This window comes from Eublepharis macularius, chromosome 8 (assembly GCF_028583425.1).
Source record: "Eublepharis macularius isolate TG4126 chromosome 8, MPM_Emac_v1.0, whole genome shotgun sequence".
Lineage (NCBI taxonomy): Eukaryota > Metazoa > Chordata > Lepidosauria > Squamata > Eublepharidae > Eublepharis > Eublepharis macularius.
Genome location: NC_072797.1, coordinates 93,452,670 through 93,467,729, shown reverse-complemented (window position 1 = coordinate 93,467,729; position 15,060 = coordinate 93,452,670).

Sequence of the window (15,060 nt, the reverse complement as noted above, 5' to 3'; positions counted from 1 at the left end):
TCAGATGAACTCCATCAAAAGCGGGGAGTACAATGTCCTTCAGGATCTCTGCCTCCCCAACAAGCATCACTTCCATCTTGTCTGGGTTCAATTTCGATTTGTTTGTTTTCAGCCATTTCACCACAGCTGTCAGGGAGCAATCCAAGATTTCTACTGAATCTTGTGGGGATCTGGATAGTGAAATATAGAGTTGGGTGTCATCTACATACTGATGTCATCCAACTCCATAGCTGTGAATGATTTCTCCTAAAGGCTTTACATAGAGGTTGAATAACATGGGGATAAGATTGTGCCCTACGGAGCCCTGCAAAATACCTCCCATTCTGGAGATAGCTGTTCTCCGACAGTATCAACATTTTATGTTGCTGTTTCAGCTACACCCTTTAGGTGTTGAGCCTGAGAAAGTGATGACGCTTTTCAACATTCCATTTTATATGTTGTTAAAATTGGAAGGGCCTTATTTATCAATTGCTTTATCTGCTGCATTTTTATGAAAAACATTCTCAATCCACGATTAGTGAGTAAATATTGATTATCAAAGCAAGTAATGGATAGACTTCTCAACAAAGAGAGAACAGAGAAACTATAAAAAGTTCAATAATGTAAAGGGTAAACTTTTTTATCATTTTGTACTGCTAAACAGAAGTTTGTGAACAAGATGGTATTTCACCAAATTTGAGTCACTTAACCTGTTCACCCCTAACGCAAGGAAATACTCTGCTCGTATGTTTTTTTAAAAAAGTTTTATTTATTTTGGTAGGTTAGCATATACATCCAATATAAAAACACTAATTATTCATCCTCTGACTAGTGTATGCCCCCCTCCCTCCCCCCTTTTATTTTGACTTCCAACAGCGCTAGAACCATTCTATCCCTGATCATTACAGCTAATTTACATCTTATCTTTTTTATTACAGGTAAAGTCACTTAATATCTATCTTTCAGTAGTTATCAAAGATTACTAATTTCCCTTTTACATCCCATTCATTTTCTAAGTAATCCTTTATTTTCTGCCAGTCTTCTTGAAATTCTTTTGAGTTTTGTTCTCTCAGTTTTCTCGTCATTTTATCCATCTCTGCCATGTATAACAGTATTTGAATCCATTCTTCAATTTCCGGTATCTTCTCTTGTTTCCAGTATTTTGCATATAACAGCCTTGCTGCCACAATCATATAGAATAACAATGTTCTATCTCTAACATTAATCTTTTCCATATTTAATCCTAACAGTAACAGTTCCAGACTTTTACTCAAGTTAACCTTCAAAATTTGCACTATTTTCTCATGAATCTTAGCCCAAAAGGATTTAGCTTTTTCACATGACCACCAGATATGGTAAAAAGAGCCTTCTTGTTGTTTACATTTCCAGCACTTATTTGACATATCTTTACTCATATTAGCCAACTTTTTTGGTGTCAAGTACCATCTATACAACATTTTGTAACAGTTTTCTCTTATGTTGACACATGTTGATATTTTTAACGTATTTTTCCACAAATATTCCCAGGCCTCCATCGTTATTTCTCTATTAAAATTTATTGCCCATTTTACCATCTGCGTCTTAACTATTTCATCTTCTTTGTCCCATTTCAATATCAATTTATATACCTACTCTGCTCATGTGTTAAAGCCTTAATGTTATTTAGCTTTGAGGTTGTTTGGAGTACCACTAATAACATATTTTAGTTGGCTCTGTCTTCTTGGTGGAATGGGCTACTGGTCACATAGTTTGTGGATTGTATGAAATAGATCTACTATATTGGTTTTGCTTGGTTAAATCTTGAATATATACAAAAATATGATGCATTATAATTTTAAAATGTTTTCCTACTTAGGAGTTCCATGTTCAAATACACTGAAATAAAAACAAAGTGCAGTTCTAGTACATGAACAGGAGCCATAAAACATTGTTAAATGTGTTTTCCTCTGAAGAAAATCAACAGAATGTTTGTACTATCATAAATCAAAGATATGAAACTCATATAATTAGTATAATGGTCATGAATAGCACTGTATATATTCAGATAGAAAGACTTTGGATCTAATGGACGCTAATGTTTCCCGGAGCCTTGGTAAATGATCCATAGAGTTCCCACTCCTCTCCCAGCATTATATTGGATAGCTGATATTCTGGATTATTAGGTAATATAGAAATTTCATTTCAAAGGGTTAAGAGTTTATGCATAATTCTGTCAATTAGTCAAATCACTTATGTAGGAAATCTGATAATATTTGTTTAAATGCTTTCCAATATGGCCCAGTCACTGGACTGAAACAGCCTCGGTTCCCCTGGTAAATAACCTGCACTAGGAGATGGACAGAAGGAGTATGACTGTTGGTTCTCCTGGACCTCTCAGTAGCTTTCTGTACTATTGATCATGGTTTCCTTCTGGAGCACCTTTCTGAGCAGGGATTGGGAGACAATGTTTTGCAGTGGTTCCAGCCCTACCTGGAGGGTAGGTTTCAGAGGGTGGTGCTGGGAGATTGCTGCTCAGCCCCTTGGCCTATGGCCTGTGTGATCCTGCAAGGTTCCATCCTGTCCTCTATCTTCTTTAACATCTACATGAAACCACTGGGTGAGGTCACCCAGAGATTTGTGCTGTGCTGTCACCAATATGCAGACGACACTGTTGTACTTTTGACTGATCTCAGAGAGACAGTAGAAAACCTGAACTGGTGCTTGGATGCAGTTTTGCAGTTAGGGTTGCCAATCTCCAGGTGGTGGCAGGAGATCCCCTGGAATTACAACTGATCTCCAGGCGATAGGGATCAGACCCCCTGGATAAAATGGTTGTCTTGGAAGGTGGACTACATGACATTATACCTAGCTGGGGTCTTTCCTTTCCCCCAACCCTGCCCTTCCCAGGCTCTACTCCCCAAATCTCAAGGAATTTCCCAGCCTGGAGCTGGCAACCCTATTTGGAGTGTATGTGGCTAATACATTGAAACACAATCCCAATAAGATAGAAGTGCTACTGGTGAAAGGAAAGTTTGACCTAGGTTTTAAGGTGTCACCCATTCTGGATAGAGTTGCGATCCCCTTGATGGAACAGATCTGTAGTTTGAGGTAGAGATGGGCATGATCCGCATTACGATAAAAAAAAACCCACGATAATGGTGATCGCACGATCGGGACCCGGCGGATCGTGCTCGGGCATGGCCAATGATCCAGCGGTCGGGAGGGGGGCTGGATCGGGGCTGGATCGGGGCAATCGTGCTCGGATCGGGAAGCTAGACACTCAGGTGCCAGCAATCTATTCCCCTAGCAACAGAGCCAGGGGAATGCCTGAGCTGTGTTTGCCCTCCTTCTGTCGCCCTGGAAACCTGAATGGAAGTCCAGCTTTCCTTGATCAGCAGGGCTTCCTTCCAACCATGGAGCAGCAAAGCAGTCACCAGCTGGGAGAAGACACCCAAGGGAGGGAGGGGGAAGGGGGTGTTCTGTAGCCATGGGCACTCCAATCTCATCCCTGCAAACCCTGATAGGCAGCTCTGACGGCCAAACACAGACAGCCAAACACAAACACAGATGCCGCTGGCATCAGCCACCATTCCTGTATCGCTGGGAACAGCGGAGCACCCCTCCATTTTTGCCTCCACAATCCATGATCCACAGATTGGGATCGTTTGGATCGGTGTGGATCGTTTATTTGGGATCGTTGCTGGCCCCGATCCACGATCAGCTAGATCGTTAATTTTTTTGGGATCGTGCCCATCTCTAGTTTGAGGGTGCTCCTGGACCCAGACCTACCACTGTATAAGCAGGTGGCAGCAGTGGCCAGAAGTGCATTTTACCAGCTTTGACTGATTAGCCAGCTGAGGCTTTTCCTGGGCAGAAAAGATTGGCCACTGTGGTACAGGCTCTAGTCACATGTATATTAAATTACTGCAGTGTACTCTACATGGGTTGCCCTTGAGATGTGTACAGAAAATGCTGCAACATTCCAGCCAGGTTATTGCCTGGAATGGGTTGTGGGAACCATATCACTCCAAGTTTGGTCCTTCTACACTGGATTTGAACCGATTTCAAGGTGTTATTCATAGTGCAAGATGCTTGTAATGCCCTTTAAAGACCTATATGGTTTGATGGGAGACCTATATGGGAGGGGAGAACCACATTGTAAGCCACTTTGAGGAAGAAAAGTGTGTTAGAAGAAGGGACTGGCGATGTCTCCTGCTCAGGCCTTTAGGACTGTCAGCAGAGAAGAAGGAAGGCAACAACCATAGAGTCAGTTAGATAGCCAGGCTGCTATCAGTCTCCTTCCTGCCTGGGGAACTTCCTTCCTTCCCTTCTCTCTCCCTCCTCCTCTCTCTCTTCTTCCCTGCATGCACTGGGAGAGGCAGAATGGTGTCTCCTCTTGAGAGAGATGGCCTACTTTCAATCTAAAGCCATCCTAGCTAGTTAGATCAGTTACTAGTTCTTTCTCTCCACTAAACTTATGTAAATATATTTCTTTTGATAAATAAACAGTTATTGGTTCTCTAACTTGGATTAGAGCTTTCTGCGTGCAGTTAATGTGCCATAACTAAAACCCAATAAAGTGGGTACAAACAAACAACTATGAAACTGTGCTGTATATTTTTCTTATGATACCTCTCAACATCTCTATTCTTGCAGCTAAAATGAGGTGTTCCTGTCTAGTTTCCCATACTGAAGCAGATACATGAAACTGGTGAAGACTTAGGTAATCAAATCACACAAATACTTATTGAAGTTAATAAAATAATGTGATGCATTAAAGTCATGCTGTGGAGCAGCATGCACACTTTTATGCAGATATAATGGGCACCCATTGGACATTGATTGTGTCATCATTGTTGACAATACACTATTTATTGTTGTTCTCATCCCATGCAGCTTTGAAACTATAGTTAAAGGTTTTAAAAATATCCATACGTTTTTCATCTTTACCACATGAACTCTACACACAAGGATTTCAGGTCTTTTAAAAATGTTTCTTAGTGATTCAGATCCATGGAACTACTGATCAGAGTACTATTACTGTAACTGTTGGTATACATTTCTTAGGTGCCATGTCCCCCAAAGGTGTCTTAGAAAGTTTCTGTCTCCACAAGAAATGCCCCAGAGGAGATTTGCTTATTCATTTACTTCTTGATTCATGTATAAGGAAGTGGAAAGGCCATATGTTGTTACAATTATATGTTCCTTGTGTAATCCTGTGGGGCTTCAGTATGTCTCAAGGGTTGTCAGAGGGGCATGAAGACAAGTTTTGAGGTAACTACATTGTTCCTATCACAGGGGGAGGGGCAAAATAAGGTCAATGTGGTTTTTCTGTGTTGTTACGGTTTGGTCTGCCTCTGAAAGCTAAACAGATGACTGACACGTTAAATAAAATAATAGAATGTAGATTATATTGTGTTCCTCCCCCACAGCACCACAACTCAGCTCTTAGCCTGTAGCTCAATGGATACATTCACACTGCCTTCTCCTCTCTCTCTCTCTCTGTCTCTCTCTCAATTTGTTAAGATGCTAAAATCTGCTTTGTGTGATTTATGAAGGAACTTGAAGCGATTAGTTTCACAGTGCATGAAAATTCTTCAGGTTCAGAGGGATGCCCAATCTGTTACACCATGAGCCGTTGACTGGATGAGAACATGAGCAGCTCGGAGCCATAAGGAGATTGTGTTGAGTTATTAAACACTTGTGGTAAAGCTGCTTATTGTTAATTCCCCAATGTCCTGCCGAAGTGGTTGGATAAGATCAGATCGGATTAGATCAAAGAGCCTGGGAACCGGCCTTTAGAGCAGATTCATTTAATCAATAAAGAGGGGAGAAAGAGAGAGAACAGCAGTACCAGGATCACAGGAGATTAGGCTAGGGAAAATAAGAAACAACAGATTATTTTTTCTCCCATTTTTAAAAAATGTAATTCTGCCTGTCGAGGAGTTAAGGGTTACTTCCCCCCCTTTCTTTTCTCCCTTCTCTTTTCTTAAATTCCTGTAACTGTACCAGCATAAGAGTAGAATAAATGACTCCCTTTAAAACTTCATCACTGAGCACCAGTTTAGAACCAAGCATTTCCTAATGCAGTAATACTTCATAAGTCAAGAGACTGTAAAAGTACTATTAAAGCAATCAGTGCTCTAAAATACCTACAGTGAAAAAAAAAGATGACTCCTATTCAAAAGCAGCTTTTGCTTAAATGATTCCCTTAAGAAAAAATTGTTCTGGGTATGTTGATATGCACAAATTCCAATATTCCCTTTAAACTGGGGAGGGGGTACAAATCAGCCTGATTCCTGGCTGTGTTTACTCAGCTGAAGGTGCCACTAATTTCAGGGGGACAGCCTTGCAAGTAACTGTGCTTGGAACTGCAGTTCAAGAGACGTAGGTAAATAAAAACAATGAACATGTTATTCATTATATGAATATATTTGATATATGTCTATTGCTGGATTGTGGGTAAAGATTATTATTTGGGATATAATCAAGGCAGAAGGAGTGGCTTAGAGTACTAGTACATAGGAGACTTGCACATATACATAATAGCATTTTTAAGAATTTTAGAATGAATATCTGTAGGAAAACACAACATTAATCATAGTAAGAAGAAATAATGAGAAAAAGTTAAATATTGCCATTCTCCTTGGTTTACGGAGAGAAGTCCTTCTAATTCATGGTGGGATTTGGCCAAATGCATTAGCAATGCAGGTACCTTGAGAAAATGATTGGCCTTAATAGTATTATAAAATTACATCTGCTTTAACGGAATATAATTTATATTCAGAATTAAATAAGGATATGTATCTATAAATCCATTCTATAAAACTTAATTTTCCATCCAGATATGCTGATTACCCCAGGCCCTGCATACCTTTACCGATAGTTAATTACTACAGAACGCTTTAACACTATTTTCCAAATCAGCATGCATGCATAAAATGACTGCAATCTAATTTGACATATTATTAGTGATGATTATTGTCATAGATAAATTAGATTGAACAGAAAATAACCTTCATCCTTAGCATGTTTTAGCTCTCAGAATTAATGTGATTTGGTGAACACACATAAATAAAAGTCTGATGAGTCCCTGCTGACTAGGAGGCCTGCCGGTGCTGAAGTGTATCAATTTCATGCAGATGATGAATTCCTTAAGCATTCAATGATAATCATGCTTGATTTGACAAGACTTTCTCATGCTATTTTAGGGCCTTAATTTTCTGTGAAGTTCTGTCAAGTGCTCATCAAGCACCCACTTATCTCCCTATCTTAACCTGGCAGCCAATCACAAGGTTGCCTAACAGTGCCGCTACCAAGTATCAAGCTATTAATATGCTGGTCATGTGACTGTCCAAGGAGAGAAGCCAATCAATGGCTGATTAACATTCAGGTCATGTGACTCCCAAGGAGAGTAAATGAGTTACACAGTAAGACATCAAACAAATTTTCATCTTGAAAGAGTGATTGCTTTTTCTGCTGCTGTGATGTTTGTCAAATTCACTCTAGCCTTGTCCAATTAAGCTCCATGAGATGAATTAATAATGAAGAGATGTAAGCACTCTGCCAGCGTGATAACCATGAGTAGAACCATAGAATGGAGACTGATGGAAGGGGAGGGGGGAAGAAGAACTGATTGGAAAAAGCCCACATCTGGATAGCTAGAATAATTGCTTTCCAAATGTTGATGCAGTTTTGTAATATTTAGTTTGAATTGCACAGCTCAGTAAAAGAGGAGGGGGTTTCTTAAGGGTACATTCGGAAAACCATTCCTTTTTCCAGCTTATGATATATCACCATCTGGCAAGAATCAAATGGTTAGATAATGTAAACATGTTCATTTCTGGAATCATGGTAGCTGCTAATACCATTGCACATTGAGCCTCTTTAGAAACTAGGTCCACCAAGTTCTTATTATTCTTGCTGATGTCATTGAGTGCTGAGTGAAAACTGAATCAGTGTGTACAATAAATTAACACAGTCATTGTTTTCTCAAGTGGTAGTTGCACTTATCAGGTAATAGCCTGCTATTTCAGAGTTCAAACATCCATCACAAGCTCTGACCATGATAATATTTTCAATGTAGGTAACATCTAACAATGAGGCAAAAGCGTTCTGGTGGTTATTAAAATGAACTAATACCAGAGATGAAAACACAGGGTTTTTTTGTGGTAGTACACAGTGGTACTGAGTACCAGCTCCTTTTGAGGAGCTCTCCTAAATCCTGAGTGAGGAAGTCAGCCCAAGGTTTTACAGTGCCTCTTAAATACACTCAGGCTATGATGGGGTTCCAGAGAACATTCTACATTTGTGGGGCAGCCACAATTACTGTTTCTTGCCTGATTGAACTTGGATTAACCAAGGGAGTTCTCAGAGATTGTGGTGACAATAGACAGACATTAATACAGTTACTTGAATATGTACTAATTAATCTCATTTGTGACCGTATAGTAAAAGAACAAGTTTCATTGTAATAGCAATAGGATTGTCCATTTAAATTACTCTACATAAAAAGTGTACAATCTATAATAAGCAAAATGTAAGCAACAACAACGACAATAATAAAGTTTTCAGGAACATTAAAAAAAATAGAAATAGCTGCATCTACACCAGCCAGCCCACTGTATATAGTTTGCCACTAAATTAAACTCGTAGACAGAAAAACAAATGTACATCTAAATAAAACTGTAACCCTATTTCGCAAGGATATGGTTAATTTCCACCAACTGAAAACATGACCGCGAGTCTTATTCTGCTAGAATGTAAATTGTACTTCAGTGCTGATCCTATACTACATTCTGGTGACATGTTTAGAGCAGAGACCTTATGACTAATAAAGCTTTCATCCACTCCCTGAAAGGCGTTAGTCACCTAATGGATTTCTGGTGATATGAAAGAGAGTATCCGATCCTACTTATTAAGTTCTAGCATGAAATTAGTTGAATTCCCAAGGTGTTCTGAGGCAATATATTCTGGTCGGCTTAACAAGGGGTGTTAGAGCATGCAAATTAGCTAGCAATCTGAAATAAACAGTAGTTACAGCAAGAGGGAGCTTATATCAGCAAAATTAATAACATTCTTAATGGGACTTATTGGTATGGTGGCTCAGTCAAGATGCTGTGAGAAAGCAGGACGTGGAACATACTATATATTCAAAAGATCATAAGTCAGTTCCCAGAGCTGCTTGTCAAGGATTTTTTTAAAAAATTGCAATAGATGTCAATAGGCATGGAGAGGAGAGCAGGACAGCAGAGAATTAAGACTTCCACAAGGATGAAAGAGAAATCAAGGATATGGTTAGGGTGACAAGTAATGATAGTTAAATTTCAGTATGGCATGTGAAATGGCTCTTGCTGCAATTTGCAAACTGGCTCTGTTACAAAACAGGCTTAAAGAAAGCAGGGACTATGAGTCTCTCTACACAATATTTTTGACATGTGTTCTTCACACGTTGGGAGATGCAATATTAGCTGGGAAGTGTAGTTTTAAATGATAGAGCTGGCAGAGAGCTCTCTGGAGGGGATGAATTTTCTCACAGCCCTCTACCACCTCTGGCATGTCCTTTTCCAGAGCCTTTGCCCTGCCAAGGCTCAGTTAATTCAAACATTTTAGCAGCAAGGGTAGCAGGGTAAAAGCTCTGGAAGGGGAGACAGTTCAGCATGCCAAAGCTGGCTGAGGGCCGTGAGAGAATCTGTCCCTGTTGGAGCGATTTCCACTGACTCTGTCTTTCAAAACTATGCTTCCCAGCTAACGTAGCTCCCGACATTTAACAGACACATGCCCCAGAGTCTTGGGTAGAGGGACTCAAAGACATACGTGGTTTGGGAAGCAATAACCAGAGCTATCTGTATCTTCCTACAAGCTCACAGAACAGATCCAGAAACTGGTTTCCTGAAAATACTGCCCCTGATCTAGTTCAAGTTAGTCATGGTCAGGGCTTTTTTCTGGGAAAAGAGGTGGTGGAACTCAGTGGTGGAACTCAGGACCACACAATGTTACTTTGGGTCAGCTGGAACAAGGGGGGAGATTTTAAAAGTTTAAATCACCCTAGGCGATAATGGTCACATGGCTGGTGGCCCCGCCCCCTGATCTCCAGACAGGGGAGGTTAGATTGCCCTCTGTGCAGTGGCACGGAGGGCAATCTAAACTCCCCTCTGTCTGGAGATCAGGGGGCGGGGCCACTGGCCATGTGACCATTTTCAAGAGGTGCCAGAACTCCATTCCACTGCGTTCCAGCTGAGTGGTTCTACTGGGACTTAAAGTGGACACCTTTCACAGCACCTGGAAGTCAATCAATTTAGAAGGGTGTAATTCTGATTAGAACTGCATTCGAGTCTAGCAGCATCTTAAATACCAACACAATATTCCAGGTTTATGAATTAAACTGAGATATCTGATTAAGTGAGCTTTGACTCTCAAAACTTATGCCTTGGAATATTTTGGTTGTTTTTAAGGTGCTACTGACTCAAATTTTGTTTTACTACTACTACAGACTAACATGGCTACCTACATGAAACTAAGACTGCATTGTTATTCATGACTAATTTTAGCTGGATATGACCATAAGCTTTAGAATATTTGTGCTTTTAAAGTATCACCTTTGTAGAAAAAAAAGTTTTATGCACATAGAAGATCAGCTGAAAGTTCAGGAAGGGGAGTTAGGTAAATCTTTTTCTGAGTTCAATAGCCACCGGTTACATTCTTCTGTCCACTGCAGCCTAATTTGTCCTAATGTCTATGATCATCTTACCTTTTCTTATGCTTGGCTACTGTAGTGTTGATCAAAAATTCCAAATAATGTGAAAATTCCCATTATCCCAAACAAAAAAATATGATGTAAAAATATCTAACTTGTACAGTCTCTTTTGTGTGTAGAATCTGAGTCCCTTTAGACAGAAGATGAATTTTCCTGGAACAGCAAATACATTCCTACACATTGTCCAATGAGTAATCTGTGCATTCCACAAATATTGTAGTGAGGTATCTAGGAGCTTACAAATGAAGTTCATATATAATTCACCATCCAAGCATTAATATTGCTTATTTTCTGTTTCCCACTCTATCATTCCTTAGCAAGAAAATGTAACAGCGGACATCCACATTTTCTCCATGTGAAATATCAGCTCATTAGGTTATTATTTTACTTATTAATAGTGCCACCATGCCAAAAAGTACTCAAATGCTTAAAATGATTAGCTGATTAAACATTAACAAAAATGGCCAATATTATTATAAGCACAAAACGTTAATGGCACCTTTATAGCCAAAGACCAAAAGATGCCTATCCGTCTGTTGTTTTAGGCTGTGATGAACAGAAAAGTAATTCTACTTTTCCTGCATAACTTAACATAATTAATAGCTTTTCCTCTTGCAATCTATTGTTTGTAATAATTTTTTGTTTCAACAGCTGTTTTCATTAAATTGTAAAGCTCTTTGTGTCTAATCCTTTGAGCTGCACCATTGATAGAAAGAATGTTCTGAAGCTAGCTTTAGAGGAAGCGAGTCCCTGCCAAGCTGGAAAGCAGTCATGAAGTTACTTGAGAAATAAGGCCTACAGTGGTTGTGGCTGTGTAGCTAATCCATTAGCCTTTTATAAGGACATTGCTCTGCACCCTTATGGCTAAATTGACCCAACAACCAATCAATGCCTTTATTTGCTGAGTGGCTGTCCCTGAAAGGTCTTATTGCAGGATCCAAGCAGTAATCAAAGCTTCCATCAGTACTGGGGCCCTGATGACAAAAATGGCCAAACTTTCAATGAGGTTGGCTTGATTCCAGTCACACCATTTTGAAGATACAAAGAGGCTGTGTTGTGCTGTGGAATTCATTTTCTTGTTTACTTCCTACAGAAACAAGAGCATAATCAGCACTCAGTGCATCGGATCAGACCGCTGAGTTGTTGACAGAAGCTCGGAGAGCCTTGCCAGCTTTCCACATGAAACGCAGGCTTTCTTCTATTACACCCCCTACTGTCTGTCTCTCTGCCAATTGTAGCACATCAGAGCGGCCATTGAGATAATGACCGTGAAGTCTCATGATACACTTTGATGAAGTGTAACATTTTTAAGGGATTTTTGTCTGTGCCAAAGTGATAGAGACAGCCGACTAAAAATCACCCCATCAAAATCAAGGCTGATGAACAGCAGGCAGAGACATGTGTTTCCACAGAGAAGAGGGAGAACAGCTTACAGGCAAAGACTTGCTTCATTACTATACAAACACCACAAATTCTTTGTTTTTTTTAAAAACAAACACTTTGTTGTTTCATGAACATATATAAATTAATCAGCAGTACAGACTCACTAAATGTTTATCACATTCCTTCAGCATAAAGGATTCTTGGATGGGCGTCAGTAATTGACTGTGCCGTTATAAATATTAATTGCATGTGAAAGAAGAATCTATATCAAGGAAGAGGTGTGATTGAAAATCCATTCCGTTTTGGTATAGTGATTTTGCAAATAGCCCAATTAAAAGATAGGAAGTTGTATTTCAACTTCATATCCTTCATATTTTTGCTAGTAGATCATATTTTTGCCAGTAGACCATCTCTCTAAAAGAGTTCCTATCGCTATATGGATTTTATATTCCTGGAGCTCAGACCATAGTGACAGGTCCGGTAGGAATTTTAAGCAGAACCAGTAAAAAAAAGGTTATGAATGGTTCTGTAAAAGTATTTCATGCATGTAAACTCTGGATGTCCTACTATTTCTTTAAACACGACTCCAAGACCTTTTACAACAGTGAGAATCAACAAAACTTGTCCTCACCAATAGGAATAGGAATCTATGAAATGAAGCATTTCCCCATGCTTATTTACAAGGGAATACAGGATAGCCTTTCTGGGATAAAATGAAAGAAAGGAGAAACCAGTAGAAAATAGAAAATCACATCAGAATAATCAAGAGTGGAGGGATGGAGGGAAGACTATTAATGTAGTAACTGTAGCATTGGAAAGTGACAAGAACTTGTAATCATTTTGGAGAATTTATTTATTTATTTCCACCTTTCTTCCTAATGGAAACTCAAATTATCTTACATCATTCTCCTCTCCTCCATTTTATCCTCTCAACCACCCTGTGAGGTAGGTTAGACTGAGAGTATGTAACTGTCCCATCACCCAGCAAGCTTCCATAGCAGAGAAGGAATTCATACCTGGATCTCCCATATCCTAGCCCAACACTCTAACCACTACACCACACAGTAGAAATGAAGTACAAATATATTGTGATGTGCATATTATCTGCCTATTGGTCATCTAAACAAATTCATTTTGTTCTTGGCTAATCAGCAGGGCATAACACTCCCTTTTTAAATGCTCTTCCCGTTTTTGCTCCTGTACGGGTCAGAATTGGTTGTTCTCACTTATAGTGCTTTTCTCTTTAGGACTGCCATAACTTTCCTACATTCCTTGTTTCTGTTCTTCAAGTCACCCGAGTTGCAAGGTTTGGTGGCTGGCTGGACTGTTTTGTCCCTTGCAACTATAAGATTTTTTTGCAGCTGAGGAGTTTCTTTTAGGTTTTTATCTCACTGGTCATTTGGGGACAGTTGCAAGCGGCAGGACCCTTTAAACTATCAGGTGGCAGGCAGCAAGGGGGTGATCCCACCATCACCTGCCAGCTGATAGTTTAAAGGGACCTGCTGTTGGCAGGACTCTTTAAACTGCCCAAACCCCAGCCCCCCACCCCCACCACACCCCCAGCCCCAGCCCCACACTTACCTTCTCCTGTGTCATGCGGCGTCCGCCCTCTCCTCCCGCAACAGGCGGGAAGGCCACCTGCCAGCTGATAGTTTAAAGGGCCCTGCTGCTTGCAAGCTGCAGGGAAAAGTTTAAATGGCCATTTCCTCAGGGAAATGGCCATTTAAACTGTCCCTTTCCCAATACGACCCAAATGGCCCGAACCAGTAACCAGTTCGTGGAAGTTCATAGAAAGGAGCTTCCACAAACCATGGTTCGTGAACCACGAACCGGCCTGGTTTGTGCAGTTTTTTGGGTCGTAATTGGATTCGTGCCCATCTCTAATTGAAACATAGCAGTTTCATTCAAACTTGGTGATTCTAGATCACAGCAAGACCTAGCAAAATTTCATACATTACATGCATACATACAAGTACACATGCACACATGCAAATGAGCACACAAATATACATATGACACAGAGAGATGACACAGAACAAAGTTTGCTTTTACTCTGAAGGTATCAATCAAGGCAGTCAACTATATCAGCTATTAATGGGCTATGCTATCCAGACTCATAGATCTGAGATGCAAACTAAATGGTATACAAAATCATCCCTCCTTGTTCAAGTAATTATTGAAACATATGCAATAAAAGATAACAGTATGGAGATGTTGTAAAGATTCACGCAAGTCTAAGACCTACCACCTGATTGTGCCTGCTTAAACTGCAGAGGGGGCTGGTAGATAGGGTCCAGGAGACAGAAAATGGCTCCCTGGGGGAAGGGTTGCCCCTGTCTTGATGCAGGCAGTGGTAAATCTGCTCCTAAAGAAACCTACTTTGGACCGAGGAGAGCTGAAGAAATGCAGTACAGTCTCAAATGTATCATTTTTGAGCAAGGTGGTTGAACATGTGGTGGCTGGACAACTTCAGAGATTCCTGAATGAAGCACATTTTTGGGATCTGGTTTCAAGCCTGGTTCTGGGACTGAAACAGTCTTGGTTGCCTTGGTGGATGACCTGAACCAGGAGTAGGATTGCCAGGTCCCCCTGTCCTCCCAGTGGGAGGTGGTAGGACAGGGGGCACTTACCTGCTGTGTTCTCTTCTGGGAAGTGATGTCATCATGCAGGCCACGGCTGCCCTGGGGGTGCTCCCATGCTCCATGGGAGGGGGCCAAATTGGGCCCCAATTAGGCCAGATTCAGGCTGATTCAGCCCAAATCGGGCCACTGTGGAGTACGGGAACACTCCTGCACTCCGCAATGGTCCAATCTGACCAGATATGAGTGCCTGATTCTTGCTCTGCACTCCCACGCTCTGCAGCTGCCCAATTCAGGCCAATTTGGGCCTGAATCAGCCCATATCAGGTCTAAATTGTCCCAGGACAGGACACTATGGAGCATGGGCGCACTCCTGTGCTCTGC